Genomic DNA, 15,482 nt, shown 5'->3' with positions numbered 1-15,482 from the left:
CAAACCCTTTTTCTACTTCATGGTAAAAGGAATTTGGGAAATAAATACAAGTTACTGTAAAGATGATGAGTTTCTTTTTAGAAACACGCTCATAGTAAACATGTCATTTTAAATGGCTTCATAAATAAACTATTTTCTGATTCAAATACCATCCCATCTTCAAGTAAATAAGTTTCAAAGCTGTAGGACTAGACTGAGTCTAGCTTTTCTTTGGATAATAAACTTATTTTAACTGGAAAAATCACAGGAATTTCTCTATTGTTTCCAGACACTTTCAGCTGCTAACTGTTGAATATGTGTGCAATTACTGTCATTGTATTGTGGAGATTTTTTCTCTTTTTTTTTCTTTCTTTATTTTATTATTCCTTTTACTGTTTTAAGAAAAAAGATAAAATCTGTACAGGAAAATTTCCCTCACATAAGCAAATATGATCACTTAATTCTCTCCTACTGAATGTTATTTAGATGTGAAGAATATTCATTAGCAACCTAAGTACTAATTTATTGATTTTTATTTTGTTTTGTTTCCTTAGAAATATATTCCTCTTCCTTTAAGGGACCATTCTGGGTTATCTATTCAATTTCAGAGCAAAGGCACATGGAGCTTAAGATAATAAAATTGGTAATTACTATTCTTTTCTATCACACTGATCCAAGAATATTCTGCTGTTGTGCCTGTATTTAGTAAACTAGATCTAGCTTCTAGGGTATATGGTACTTTCACAGTATTGTATAAATTAGGGAAAGATTATCCAGGTGTAGGGAAACAAACCCTGACCACCCAGGGCTGGGAGTATGGAACAACACAGGTCCAATGCAAAGTTAGAAAGCATATAATTTCCCTCTGATGCCCTCTTGTGGAGGCACCTGGGTATTGTTGACAGTGTTAAATCCCTAGAGATACTTCCTAGTTTCTATTGCCCACCCCCACTATTTTTTCCCTTCCCCTTAGCTTCGTGTTTTGACCTACTTGTACCTTCCCTGGTCCATTTCTACCACTCACCATTTTACATTGGCTCTGAGTATCAGATTAAATAATATAGGAAGCTCTTGGAAAAAAATTTTTTTTATTTTTTTTTTCATTTTAAATGTATTTAACTTTTAACATTCATTTTCACAAAATTTTGGGTACTCTTGGAAAATTTTAAAGCAATAGTTACAGTGAATTCATGTGATTGTATATTCAGCATGAAGGAATTTTCAAGAAAAGATTAGAGAGTGGAGTTTATGGGAAACACCTTGGTTCCTGCCATTCATCATCCTGGAAATCTTAAAAAGGAGCGAGCGTCTCTTACACATGGCAGAGACGGAACTTTTTAAGGGAAGGGAAAGGAAGGGGAGGGAAGCTGCCACATCACTCATTACCACCCCACTCCAGATAAAGATATGGAGAATTGCAGTACCACCCTTTCCAATCTCCAGTTCACTAAACAGAATATTCTTTAATAAAACTTATTTAGGGGCAAAAAAAAAATGTGTCTATGTTTTTTTTTTCCTTTTCTCTATTCATAGGACAAATATTGGATTTCCATATCATTACTAATTTGGAGAGGTATTTGTCACCAAATATAGAAATAGAAATGGATAGGAGAAAATGATTGATTCTTCAGTAATCATCTCAAAATCACTAAGGGAACCTTCATTCAAATTACTGCAGTGAGTGACATTAATTTAGGTTTGTCTACTTCAATATGAAGTAAAAGCATGAGTTCAATTGCTACCTGCCTGACCTTGGATATGCCATTGTACTTCTCTGACTTTCACCTACCTCATTTGTTAAATCAGGAATCTACAATCCATTCCAATTTTAATCCTATGATCCTATAAGGAAATACACAACTTTTTTAAGTGGATCATTAAGATTTTTAAACATTAGTAATAAGGAAAATGGACAAGGTACAAAAACAAAAGCCAGAATAATAAAAAATTCTTTAAAAACCTAAATGTAAAAGTAAACCTTCATTTTTATATAACTGTAGATGGTTCTGGTGGAATTTACCTCAACACTTCTCTTGTTCCTACATTTATTGATCTCTTATTTCTTGGGAAGCAGTGCCTCAAATCTTTTGTCACTCTTTGATTTGAAAGGACTAGGGTTCTTGAGTTTGTGCCATGGTGACCTAATAGCTACAGGTCTGTACGTAGAGTCAGTAAGAAAGACCTCAGGTTGAACCCTACTAATCATGAGATTTTGGGCAAAGCATTTAACCTCTGCATCTCAGTTTCCTTGTATAGAAAATGAGGGATTTGGACTTTGGGGCCTCTAATGTTCTATCTAAATCTATGGTCCTATAATATCAGTACTGTGGTTCAGTAGGTGATGATCAGGTAGGACTTGGGAAGACAAAGGTTCAGAGACTAGAGGACATCAAGAAAAACATGAGGGTTACAGAGGGAATTCTTGATAAGTTATGGATGGGTTGAAATGACGTCTGAGGTCCTTTTCACCTCTAAGATTTAATAATACTGTGGGTCTGTCCACCCAAATAGGGCCAGGTACCTGGGATATCCAAAAATTGGATGCTCAGAGGATTGGGACAATTTACTGGATTGTCAGTCGGGTATAACAGCAGCAGTAGAAGGTGTAAGCGGTAAAATCCAACACTAGGCTTCCTTCCCTGCTGCTATAGGTTCTTGAGTTCTCATGATGTTCTCTATTGAAACTTGAACCCAAGAAGAATTTTTGTTCCCTTCCATTAAAGTGGTATTGGAGGTGGTTCTAACCCCAGCACTGTCTTAGTATATGTTGATGTTGGGGTGAAAAGGGGTACTCAATGGTAATTGAAAAGTTAACAAAACAAGTTTTTTTTTTTCCCTCCTAATAAAGCAGATGTGTGCTACAAAGCTAAGAGATTTAACTTCTCTGAACATATCTCCCCTCTCCCCACCCTACCCTAATGTTGCCTTCATATGAAAACGTCTGGTCATTAGAACAGGATATGGTGAAAGACACACTGACTCGTGTGGTCTTCAAGATCCTATCAAGTTTGAGGGGCCTATTAGGAATTTTTATGCCCTTAGGTGAACATGAATCACCTGGGAATTGTAGGTAAGCCAGGGCAAGTAAGGTATGGGGAACAGTTTAATATCCTTTTAGGAGATAAAGAGGAGGGACCTGGACTTAGCCCTCTGTTGGGACCAGGGAGAAAGAAGATGCAGCAAGAGAAGCTTAAAGCAATCTCATTCTAGATTACAGACTACTTTGTCTTCTTTTAGGGAAAACTAATCCTGTTGGAGAAATGAAAGATGTGGGGGCTGAGCCTACTCCATGTTGGAATCATCAGATCATAGCATCTGGAGCTGGAGGATCCCTTAGAGTGCATCAGGCCAATGCTCTCATTTTATAGATGAGGGAACCTATGTCCAAATAGGTGTGGCTTGTCCAAGATCAAACAAGTAAAGAAAAAAAATCAAACGAGTTTGGAATTTGTGTCCTTTGAACTCTTCCCAGTGCCACACTTTGGCATGGAGCTGATGTACATATTTCCTCTGTTCTCTGAGCATATCTCAAAGGCTTTGACAATAGAGCATGTATTCTTTTTTTTCCCCTACATTTTATTAGTGGTGGAACATGGAATGATTTTTTCACTTCAGCTCCTTCACAGCCAAACCAGGAGGCAGGGACTGTTTAATTTTCTCTGCCTTCTCTTTGTCTGTGATGACCAGTGTGTACAGGTACCTGCTAGAACGAACCTTAAACTTCACATTGTCCTTGTTTTGCTTGATCTTGACAGATTTGACATCTTTTCTCCTGGCTGTGGGCAGGAAGTCTTTTATTTCCTTGACTTTTGGGGGCATGGCAGTGGCAGCTGGACAAGGGGCAGCGTGTGACCATAGAGGTCATGCAACTGCCAAGGGGCCAAGGAAGACAGAAAAGCTAGAGCACATATTCTTGCACACATTATCAGGAGAAAAAGTTTTGAACATACCTTTGATGATGGATTGTGTGTTTGCCATCTGAGGACTAGTCTAGTTAGACAAGAAGAACTTCCTACTCTATTAGCCACAGGCTGAGGAATTCTTTAGTTAGAACAACTGTCCAAAATCATTCACTCTGTTAGAGAGGAGTTGTGATCTATGCTGGGCAAGGGGAGAACTTACACTAATGAAATCACAAATCCTTGAAATTTTGAAGCATGAGTAAATGATTTGAAAGGTTGCCTCTCCCAGGGGAGATGTGTGTTTTGCTACAAAGCCTGAAAACATGGAATTTTAAGGGAATTACATCTAGTCCAGATTCCCAATCAAAGTTTTTAGCTAAAGGAGTGAAGCTGCCATCTTTGGGTAGGTAAAGGAAATTTTTAAGAGGCAGAGAGCCTGCCTATTGTGCCAAAATTCACACCAGAAAAGCCACTAACTAGTCATATAATCTTAGTCGAGTCACAAATCAGCAAAAGTCCAAAACACTATAACATAAATATCCCATGAAAGATGCATCAGTTAGAAAATCTTGACCCATTATTGGTGATACCTAGTCAGCCAATTCTGGTTCACCTAATACATTATTTCTATTGAGCCCATTGGGAGGGGGGGAAGTAGGGGAGTACATTTTCTTTAATAAATAAAGATGAATTTCAGCATTTCAGAACCTAATGTCATTAGGGAGTTTTCAAGTGAGCAGTGAAACATTCTCAAAGAATAGGGAAAATATAAAGCTTGAAAATGCAAATTAAACTAAATTTCTCCACTATCATAAGGAACTCCTATAATTGCAATGGAATGGATCTATTTGGAAGGTCCTACCTTCTCTTATTCTTTTAAGGATGTTAGTGACAACAGTTCTTAGCCATGGAAACAATGAAAAAAAGAATCAAAAAAGAGTCTTTTTCTCAGTGAAGCACACCAGAGCAGACATTCACTCCCCTTCTGAGGCATGTTAAATTGAGTGCTTTGGTTCCCAGCATGATGTCCAAAAGCTTTCATAGTTTTCTGTGGGCACATTTATGTTAGCAGCAAAAGACGACAGCCTCTCCAGCAGCTCATCTTTTCAAAGTAATTTACTTTCTATTCTCTACTGTCTACACTTGCTATGCATCTTTCTATGGGGCAATTCAGACATTTATTGATATTTCCCTTTTCCCCTTAGTCCCATTCCTAATACTATTCCCATTTTCTCAAATTCCTAAAGTTGGTAAGGAAGGGGGAAGTCACAGGGGTTGGGGGAATAAATATGCTTTCTCCACTAAAATCATGACATGGGAAAAGTTTACCATGCTCCATCTCCTGATTATATAAATTGGGATACACTCTCGGTCCCAACTGCCCAACCCCACAAACTAAAATCGCAGATAACAGAATCCTGACAATTTTCCAGCCATCAGCAGGTTCAGTTTTCATTCTGTTCCCCGAGGGAAAAAAAAAAAAAGTTACAACTATATTAGCATAATGTAACTTAGCAAATGATTAACTCAATGGGTTAATTTACAATATCTCCCTAACTTTGTGTCTTAGAATGCTAGTTTTTGGTAAATATTATACTATTATAGACAAGCTTCACACTTAGGTGTTTCTTTGTTTCAGTTTGTGATATATTAAGAAAGTAGACATAGCTTAAGACACTGAAATTTTCCAATAAAAACATAAAAGCATACAAGGACAAAGAACCTATTTCAATTATTTCCAGTTATTTACTGTTTGTTCTCATTCAGAAAAGAAGGTATTCAGATATATACTTCTACCCTGTGTTTTCAGTTTTAAAAACCAGGTAGTTAGAGTTACATAGATACGTTATCATTTTTCTACAGAGGGACAAAATTGGAGTTGATTGACAAATAAAACAAAAAGTGAGCTCAACATTATCTGCTGTGTTTTTTCCCTACTGCATATAGGACATACAAATTGACATATTAGATTTATACATTTATGGTTAGAAGGGATCTTAAGGACCATTTCAGTCCAAGCCCATGCCCAATATAGGAATTTTCTCCATAAGATTTCTAACAAATTGTGTTCCAAACCCTACTTAACTTTCAAGTAGGGTCTGCTTTTTAATTTATGGAACTGATTTTTACCAGCCTCCCTATTGCAATCTTATAGTGGTCCACCATAAATAATTCAAATGATTTTTGTCACTATGGGTACTCTGCCCATGGAGACAGATCACATGTCCTCCATGATTTAGTTACATCTGATGAATTGCTATTGGCCCTTTCTCCATAACACAGAAATCATCACCTGGTAACCAACTTTCTTTTGATGAACCTTTCCAAATTTATCTGTCCTGGTACTCAGATGACAGAAATACTGACTACCACTCAATCCATATTTACTCTCAGTTTTATAAAAACTGCCATTACTTTATAAGAACTCAGGTCTACTTACTTCCATGTGATGAAGAGGCATTGGAATATAAGAGTCTAATAATAAAACTGAAGTTGTTTTGATATTGATGCATTGACTCAAAAAGGAACTTTGTGGCTCCTTATGGCCTCCAGGATCAAATATAAAACCCTCTGTTTAGCCTTCTATAACATGGCCCTGTTTACCTTCCCATTCTCTTTAGGCATTATACACACTTTACCCCACATACTCTATCACCCAGTGACACTGGCATCCCTGCTGTTCCACAGACTAGAGGACTTTCTCCCAACTGTGGGCATTTCCACTTGACATATTCTCTACCCTGCTTGGAACTCTGATTTTCCTCGTCTCCACCACTTAACTTCCTTGGCTTCCTTCAATACTCAGCTAAAATCCCACTTTCTTTAAGAAATCCTTAGAGCACTGGTCTTGGAGTCAGGTGGATCTGAATTCAAATCCAGCCTCAGACACTTGACACTTATTAGCTGTGTGACCTTGGGCAAGGCAATTAACTCAGATTGCCTCACCTCCTCCCTACAAAGAAAAAAAAAGTCTTTCCCAAACTCTTGAGACACTTACCCAGCATTTAAAAGTGAAAACCAAAAGGTTAAGACAAATAAATAGGACAGGTTTAAAAGTGGTATTTAAATATTAATATATAAGGGTGGAGCTATAGTGATTCCCTCAACTTGCTTAAAAGTAATCACCTTCCTTAGGTAAAGAAATTTTGATTAAATCATTCAGGATTGCTATGAGCCAGGTATCTTCTAGGAATAATTAATAGCAAAGTAGGATAAGAACAACTAATCCCTTGGGCAAAGAATTGATTTCAAAGAGTAAAGACATCACATAAAAAAAAGGAAGAAAAAGTAGAGGAAAAAGAAAACTAAGTGATAGTAATTTAAATACAAGTTGATGTAGTAATCCATTAAAATGAAAACAAAAAACACTTTTGGATAGAAACGTATCTAATCATTTACTTGTGTTTCCTGCTTAATGTCTCTCTCAAAGATCCTTTTTGGCTCAAACCACCACCACCCTGGTTCAAGCCTTCCCTACTTCTTGGTTTGAATATCGTGATACCCTCCAAATTGGTCTTTCCTCTAACCACTCATATTTTGTATATAGCCACCAAAATTACTTTCCTAAAGCACAACTTTGACTAAGTCACTCCCTGTCCGCATTCTGTAACTCCTGATACTTCCAGGATAAAATATATCCTTTCCTGTTTCATATTTAAAGCTCTCCAGAATCTGATCCTTGCCTCCCTTTACAGCCTTATTTCATTTTACTTTCCTCCATTCATTCTTCAGTCTAGCAAGCTGGGCTCATTGCTTTATACATATAGCCCTCCATCTCCAGTCTCCTTGTCTCTACCCTAAATATCCTCTAATCCTAATCTTCTAATCTAAACCTAACAAGGTTGCCTTGTAGTTTTTTATATATCTGTGTGCATGTGTTCATTCTCATATATTTACATATATGTACATCCCTGGAAAATACAAGGCTGTGTGCTTGCTCCTATACTTTTTAGCATGACATTTTCAACCATGTCGTCAAATGCTTTCAATAAGGATGACCACGGCATCAAAGTCAGGTACAGCACTGATGGTAAAGTCTTCAATTTGAAAAGGCCAAGACCAAAGTAGAGGGAGTGTTGGTGCATGATTTTCTGTTTGCAGATGATTGTGCACTCAGTGCAGCCTCTGAAATCAAGATATAACAAAGTATGGATCGATTCCCTACTATTGGTGCTAATTTTGCCTAACAATTAACACCAAGAAAACACAGGTGCTCCATCAACCACCACCGCACCATTCATATGTGGAACCATGGGTTACACAGCAAATGGAGAAGTTTGAATGCTGTGGACATATGTATACACATATATAAGCAACATACATGTCATAAAGGTATGTATAATATATGTATTGTATGTAGAATCACCCATTAGATTATAAGTACCTCAAAGGTATAGAATGTGTCCATTCTCTTTTGCACCCAGTCCACTGAGAAGCACACAAGGGGCATTTAATGAGTGATAGCTGCTGATGATGATGGCAATAATAACTCTACTGGTAGCAGGTATTTATATAGCATTTTAAAATTTGGAAAATACATATATTATTCTCACAATAACCTAATAAACTCATTACCATAGATACTATTATCTGTATCTTATAAATGAGAAAACTAAGGCTGAGAAAAGTTAACCACTTGTCTATTATCAGAAAACTAATAAGTATGTGTTTCGTTTGATCATTTTTCAGTCATGTCTGATTCTTCATGACTTATTTAGAGTTTTTTTGGCAAAGATTTTGGAGTGGTTTGCCATTTCCTTCTCCAGATAATTTTACAGATGAGGAAAGTGAGGAAAAGAGGGTTAAAGTATCTTGCCCAAAGTCATACATCTAGCATCTGAAGCCAGATTTGAACTCAAGAAGAAGAATCTGCCCAGTTTAGAGCCCAGTGCTCTATCTACTGCTCCACCTAGCTGTATAGGAGGCAAGAGGTATTTCTAGGTCTTTCTGCTTCCCACTCTAAAATTCTGTATCAGTGAGCTGTCCCTAAGAATATTGTTTGGGGTTGAATTTAGGAATAAATCAAAACATTTTGATAACTGTCACATCTGTCTGTCCTTGTGTTGCAATATGGATGTAGAAGATTTTGCTGCATTTTTCTTTTCTAATCCTTCCCAGTGTCAAGATTTATCATTCTTAATGAACTAAGAAAACATAAAGCAATTATGATTATGGATTATTATATATCATAATCACTATATTATGATGATGCATAATAATTAATATTAATACCAACCCACATTTATTTAGCACTTTCATGCTTACAAAGTGTTTTACAAATATTATGTAACTTAGCCTCACAACAATAATGGGGGGGTAGATTCTATCATTATTTCCATTTTAGAGATGTGGAAAATGAGAGTGAGAGAAGTTGAGGGTCTTGCTCAGGCTCAATCAAATAACAGGAGGCAGGTGTGAACCCAGGTGTCCCTGACTCAAGATCCAACCTCCTTTCAATAAACCAACTAACTACACTAGGAATAGAAGTCTAAAGGGATGATTAAATTCATAAATTTTAAGTAGTGATGTCACTAAAAAAAACTTCACCTAAATCTACCCAAGTAGTATCCCCAATAATACAAAAACATCACTCTAAACAGTGAATTGTTCAGGAATAAATCTACAATTAATTATTTTCATTACTCTTAAAGGTCACCTTATGATTAAGCTAGTTCTTAATGAACTAAACACTTTCCCACAATCTGTTACAGTATTAGCATGTTCCACTCTAAGAGATGCTATTATTGGTATTCTGTTGAAGAAGCTACGGATCAAGTAATTTAGCCATAGCTAAATTTGAACTAGCATGAGTACTCCTGGCTCCCTGGTAATGACCCTGAAGCAGTTGGGCTGCCCTTTAGAATTATCTGCATGAAATCAACAGGGAGTCACAATGACCCCACCACTGAAGAAAGCCCCTGCAGATTTTAAAATAGAAATCTCAGTTTCATCAGGGTAGGCTCAGCCATCAATGAGTTCAGAGAACTGACAGTTATCAGTTTCCTTACTTCCTATACAATATTTCACATTTTAATTTAAGGATAATTTTGTAGATGTTTCTTTCCCTGCTAATTAGATGGTGCCAGTGCTATTTTAGGATAAGTAGCAGTCAGAAGTATAGGAGCTTTGTTAATGTTTTTAGTAAAGAGACAGTTTTCAGCACCATAAAATAAGAGAGAAAAGAAATCTGTCATGGCATGTTTTTAGCTCTCTTGATTAGAAGTCAGATTGCTTTCCTTCTTTACTGCATTGGTAGTACCACTCATTGGACCTGGCAGTGATGTCCTTATCACAAACTGATTCTTGGAGTAGGAGCAATAAGCCAGATGATGGGCCAATTTTTGAACAATAAGTTGGGTTTTCTGGCATTTCTTGAACAGATTTGAATCTACTGCCACTTTTTCTGCTGTTGCTCTTGGGCATCATACACAGAATACAAAGTTGTGCCATCTGAGGTTCTATGGATACAACATTACTTTGGAATGAAATAGCCTGCTTGAAACAAATTCATCATGGGCGTGAGTAATGGTTATTATGGAATAAATAGTATTGAGCTATGTTTAAGAAGAGATGAGAAAATGGGACACTGTGAGACATTGGGACCTCATTCGAGAAGCAGTTCACATTGAGAGACACTTGGCAACCCATGCCTAAAAAATCAAGTCTGTGAATGAGATGGACTTCATTTTTCAGTTGCTATTATGTGCCAACAAAACAAAATTAAAAAAACACAAACAAAACACTCAACCAAACCAAGTATGTGTAATCTGGGTAGGTGGGTGATCATTTTAGTCAAGAATTATTATATTAAAACAAAGATTTGAAAGGACCCTATAATGCAGAGAGAAATTGTTCTTCTTCCTACACAATTATTTTCATGTAGTCAATCTAGTATCTATAATATGTGATGCTATTTCTGTAATCATCCTTCAGGTAAAAATCAAATGTGCTTCATGAACCCCATGTAATCTTAATATTCCATTTCATGTTTCTTCAGTTGTTTTCATGCAGCAAAATCAGAATTTAGAAGAAATTGGGATAGGTTTCCAATGGACAGAAAATACATTCAATCAGCTAGAAGCATTTCGCACTTTCAGGGACAGAAATTTTATTGATGTTTGTTTCTCAGACTATAAAGCTCATTTGTTAGGGTTGTTTTTGTTTTCATTAATAGAATTTCAGTTATAATTCTGAGTATACCACATTATGTTAGAATAATGATTCATTTAGGCAGAAGGCCATAATTCTGTTGCACTCTGAACAAGTTTACATAGTTGATCAGATACCAAAGGCAGGCTTGGATCAATGAAATATTTATATTTGTCTGAACAAAAGCACATTGTTATTCAAAACCCCCTGTGATGCCCCCCATCTTCCCCAAATCACTTGAAAATATGTTACTATGTAACTGATGAAAGAAATGAATATTATTATTTGCTCAGATGCCAGTTAATGGTTTGTAATATTTAGTTATAATTGATGGGAGAAAGAGGAAAGCAAGCCCTGCCTTCCTTTATCCACATTCTTTTTCATTATTCCCCCCATTCCTTTCCCCTTCTACCTCCCCTGCTGGCTAAGATGGATCTCTATCACTAACTAACGTGTGTGTGTGTTTGTGTGTGTGTGTGTGTGTGTGTGTATTTCCTCTTTGAATCAATTTAGATATGAGTGAGGTTCAAAAATTGCCCACCCCACTCTTCACCACCATTTCTCCTTCCATTGTAGAAGATCTTTCTTGCCTATTTCTTTTTTTTTTCCCATTTGTCATTTCCGTTCCCCCTCTTTCCAGGGTATCACTCTTTCTCACCTCCATTTTTTTTACATCATCCCAACATAATAACTTCAGTCCCATGCCATCATTCTGTGGATTATGCTAACTTTCCTTAGATTATAAAGTTTTTAGAAGTTACAATGATCATCTTTCCCTAGAGAAATGTAAACTGTTTAACTTTATTGAGTCCCTCATGACTTGTCTTTCCTATTTATCTTTTTATACTTCTTCTGAGTCTTTTATTTGAAAATCAAATTTTTTTTATTCAGCTCTGGTCTTTTCATGAGTACTTGAAAGTCTTCTATTTCATTAATGTATATTTTTACCATTGAAGGATTATACTCGGTTTTGCTGGGAAGTTTATTCTTGTTTGAAATTCCAGTTTCTTTGCCTTCCAGATCATATTCCAAGACTTACACTACTTTAATATGGTAGCAATTAAATCTCATGTGATCCTGATTGTGGTATTTAAATGGTTTCTTTCTAGCTGTTTGAAATAATTTTTTTCTCATTTGGGAGGTCTGGAATGTAGCTATAATATCCCTAGGAATTGTCATTTGGGGATATCTTTTAGGTAGTAATAGGTGAATTCTTTCTATTTCTATTTAACCCTCTGATTCTAGGAAAATGTCTTGATAATTTCTTGAAATATGATGTCTAGGCTCTTTCTTTGATCATGGCTTTCAGGAAGTTTAATAATTCTTAAAATTTCCCTTCTCAGTCTATTTTGTTAGTCATTGTTTTTCTAATGAGGTCTTTCACATTTTCTTCTATTTTTTTTTTAATTCTTTTGATTTTATTTTGTTTCCAGATGTCTCGTGGAGTCAGTAGCTTTTACTCAACCAATTCTAATTTTTAAGGAATTATTTCTTGTACCTCATTTTCCATTTGGCTCATTCTGCTTGATATAGATGGTTTGTTTTTTTTTTCATCAGTGAATTTTCATAACTCTTTGCTTATGTGGCCAATTCTGTTTTTTACAGTGTTACTTTCTTCAGTAATTTTTGTCCCTTTTTAAAAAACAAGCTGTTAGGTGTCCTTTCATAATTTTCTTCCTTGCTATCATTTAACTAACTTTTCCTCTATCACTCTTATTTGATTTTGAAAAGTATTTTGTTAGATCATAAGAGTTTTTGTTGAACTCATCTCCAATTCACATTTTTTCTTTGATACTTTGCTCATAGCAGTTTTGATATCATTGTCTTCTTCTGAGTTTGTGTCTTGATTTTCCTTGTCATCTTAGTAGCTTTTTGTGGTCAGGTTCTATTTTTTGTTTGTTTGTTTTATTTTTCCATGCTGTTTCTTGATTTTGAACTTTCTGTTAAAGTTGGACTCTGTTCCCAGCATTGGGAAGAGGAGAAGCACTTTCTTAAGGTTCAGGCTTTTTTTCCTTACTGCTGTTTTCAGAACTGGTTCTCAGGGTATGGAAGTTTTTGGTACTTCTGAAGTGGTATAATCTGGGGAGAGTTATGGTCACTACTCTCCTGGTCTGCACTCTGGTTTTTATTTGGAAGGACATCTTCTCCTTTGGGATTGGAAATGATATTTTTCCTTAGGGTCCCTGATCCTTTGTGAACAAGTGACACAGGGCTCCCACTCCCTCTTGACCAAAAGTGCTTTTCTCCACCTTTGATCTATGTCCTCAAAGTGGGTGTAGATAATAGAGATGCCAAACAGTCTCTGATCCTGTGTCCAGTGCTAACACAGGAGTCTTCTGAAATTCTTTCCTGAATAGTTTCCAGTTTCCCTTCCCATCACTGCCTTGAGAACTCCCAAAGTTGTTGTTGCTTCTAAGAATATCACCTATTCCCATCTCTTGTGGTTCATCCACATGGGCTTAGAGCCACTCTCTACCTCTGAGTCACTCACACATCTCTCTTTCTGACCTCCTAATTTTTTTAGATTGTAGGAAGATTTTATTCCGACCTTTTGCTGTCTCTTCCACTCCAGAATTCTATTTGAGTATTATTTTAAAGTTGTTTGGAAGAGAATTTGGGAAGCAGTCAGCTAAGTATTTTTTTACTCTGCTATCTTGGCTCAATCTCCAGAAGTCCTCAATTCATATGATTTTAATCAATGTCTAGCCATCTTCTCCCCAAGAAGAGAAAGAAATACCTAGCAGAAGTTTCCCAAGACTTGTGATCTTGATGACTACCTGCACAGGAGACAAACTTTTCAGCTCCCCACATAACTACTTCAACAAAAAATATGAACTTAACATCGGGAAAAATAAGGATCAGAAAATCTAATGACAGATAAGAATAAATGATTGCTTCTAAGCAGAGGTCAACCAAAGGTTGACTTATGGAGAATAGGAAATTAGAAGCCCCTGGCAGCATAACCAGCAACAACCTAGCATAGTCTCCAAATATGACCATGGTTAGCCAAGGAAGGCTTGGTATCCTGAGGAAGCAAATGGAGGGTTCTCCTGAGAAAGGCTGAAGACAATCATAAAATCCTAGGGTGGGGACTTGGTAGCAACCATACCCTTGTAGGTCAGGAGCAGGACAGCCCAGGATCAGGGGCTTTTGCTCCTTCACATTATGTTTTGAGATGACAGAGATGGCCCTGAAAATCCAACATTCTGAAACTCAAAAATTCTGAGGGACCTAACCCCAGGAGTTGGAAGTAAGTGCAAGAATCCAGGCAACTAATAGTGAGATCCTTCAAGGTACAATGCCTAAACCATAGCAGGAAACAAAGTCTGCCATGGCATAATAGTCTGTCTCAAAACTAAAGTTAGAGAGATGAGTAAATGAAAGAAAACCCCGATCAGTATTTTCTTTAACAATCTCGAAATATCCCAAAAGAAGAGCTACTTCTGTAACAACTGGAAATAATGAGTCAAAGAGGAAAAGCAATGCATTTTTCAAAAACAAAGTATATGAACACCTAGACAAAAGTGAAGGTTTTGCTCTTCTGTTTTGTTTTTTGTTTGTTTGTTTGTTTGTTTTTTAATAAAAGCTCTTGAGGAAAGAATTGGAAGAAAAAGAAATATCTGAGAGGACTCTGTTCCATACTGTCTTTTCCAGAAGATTTCACCATCCATCTACTCTTTGAATTACTTTCAATCTCTTCCCATCCATTAGTTTCTTCTCTAATGCCTGCAAAAGCTTTCATTTATTTCTCATTTTCAAAAATCCTCATTTGATCTATTCATTTCACTAGCCATCATCCAATATCTCTCCTCCCTTTCCTGGTTGAACTCCTAGAGAAGGTCATCTATAATTGATACCTCTGCTACCTTTCTTCTCACTCTCTTCTGCTACTCATCAGTTCATACTTGGACTATTACAAGAGTGTACTCATTATTCTCCCTGCCTGAAATTCTAGTCCATTCCAGTCCAACCTCTATTAAAATGTCAAACTGAACTTCCAAAAATTTAGATCTTTGCCACCATCTTGCTCAATCCACTCCATTGGCTCCTTTTTACCTCCAGAATCAATTGTAAACTCCTCTGTTTGACTTTTAAAGACCTTCATAACCTGAACCCTCCTTGCCTTTCCATTCTCCTTATACCTTACACCTTATTCCCCTTCTTATACTGTATAATCTAGTAACATTGGGTTTTCTTGCTCCTACTCTCATAAGACATTGACTGCAAAAATTTTTGCTACCTGTTATCTACTGTTCCTTGGTCAAGGAATTGTTAAGGAAATTATGACATGAGGATATAATGAAATATCATTGTAATATAAATGGGAGGAAAGAATAGGAAGAATCAGAGAAGCTTGGGAAGATGCATGTGAACGGATGCAAAATGAATAAAAACATTAAACATGACTAAAATAAATAGAAAGAACAACAACAACAAAAATGAATGCTGTGA

General features: G+C 36.4%; 1 pseudogene; it reads right to left on the bottom strand.

The window, feature by feature from the left end:
• Positions 1-3,573: 3,573 nt before the first annotated feature.
• Positions 3,574-3,798, bottom strand: LOC140510447 (large ribosomal subunit protein eL38 pseudogene; annotated as a pseudogene).
• Between the last annotated feature and the right edge of the window lie 11,684 nt (positions 3,799-15,482).

This window comes from Notamacropus eugenii, chromosome 6, assembly GCF_028372415.1.
Source record: "Notamacropus eugenii isolate mMacEug1 chromosome 6, mMacEug1.pri_v2, whole genome shotgun sequence".
Lineage (NCBI taxonomy): Eukaryota > Metazoa > Chordata > Mammalia > Diprotodontia > Macropodidae > Notamacropus > Notamacropus eugenii.
The sequence above is the reverse complement of the archived record's forward strand: the minus strand, read 5'-3'. Positions and strand labels throughout refer to the sequence as shown.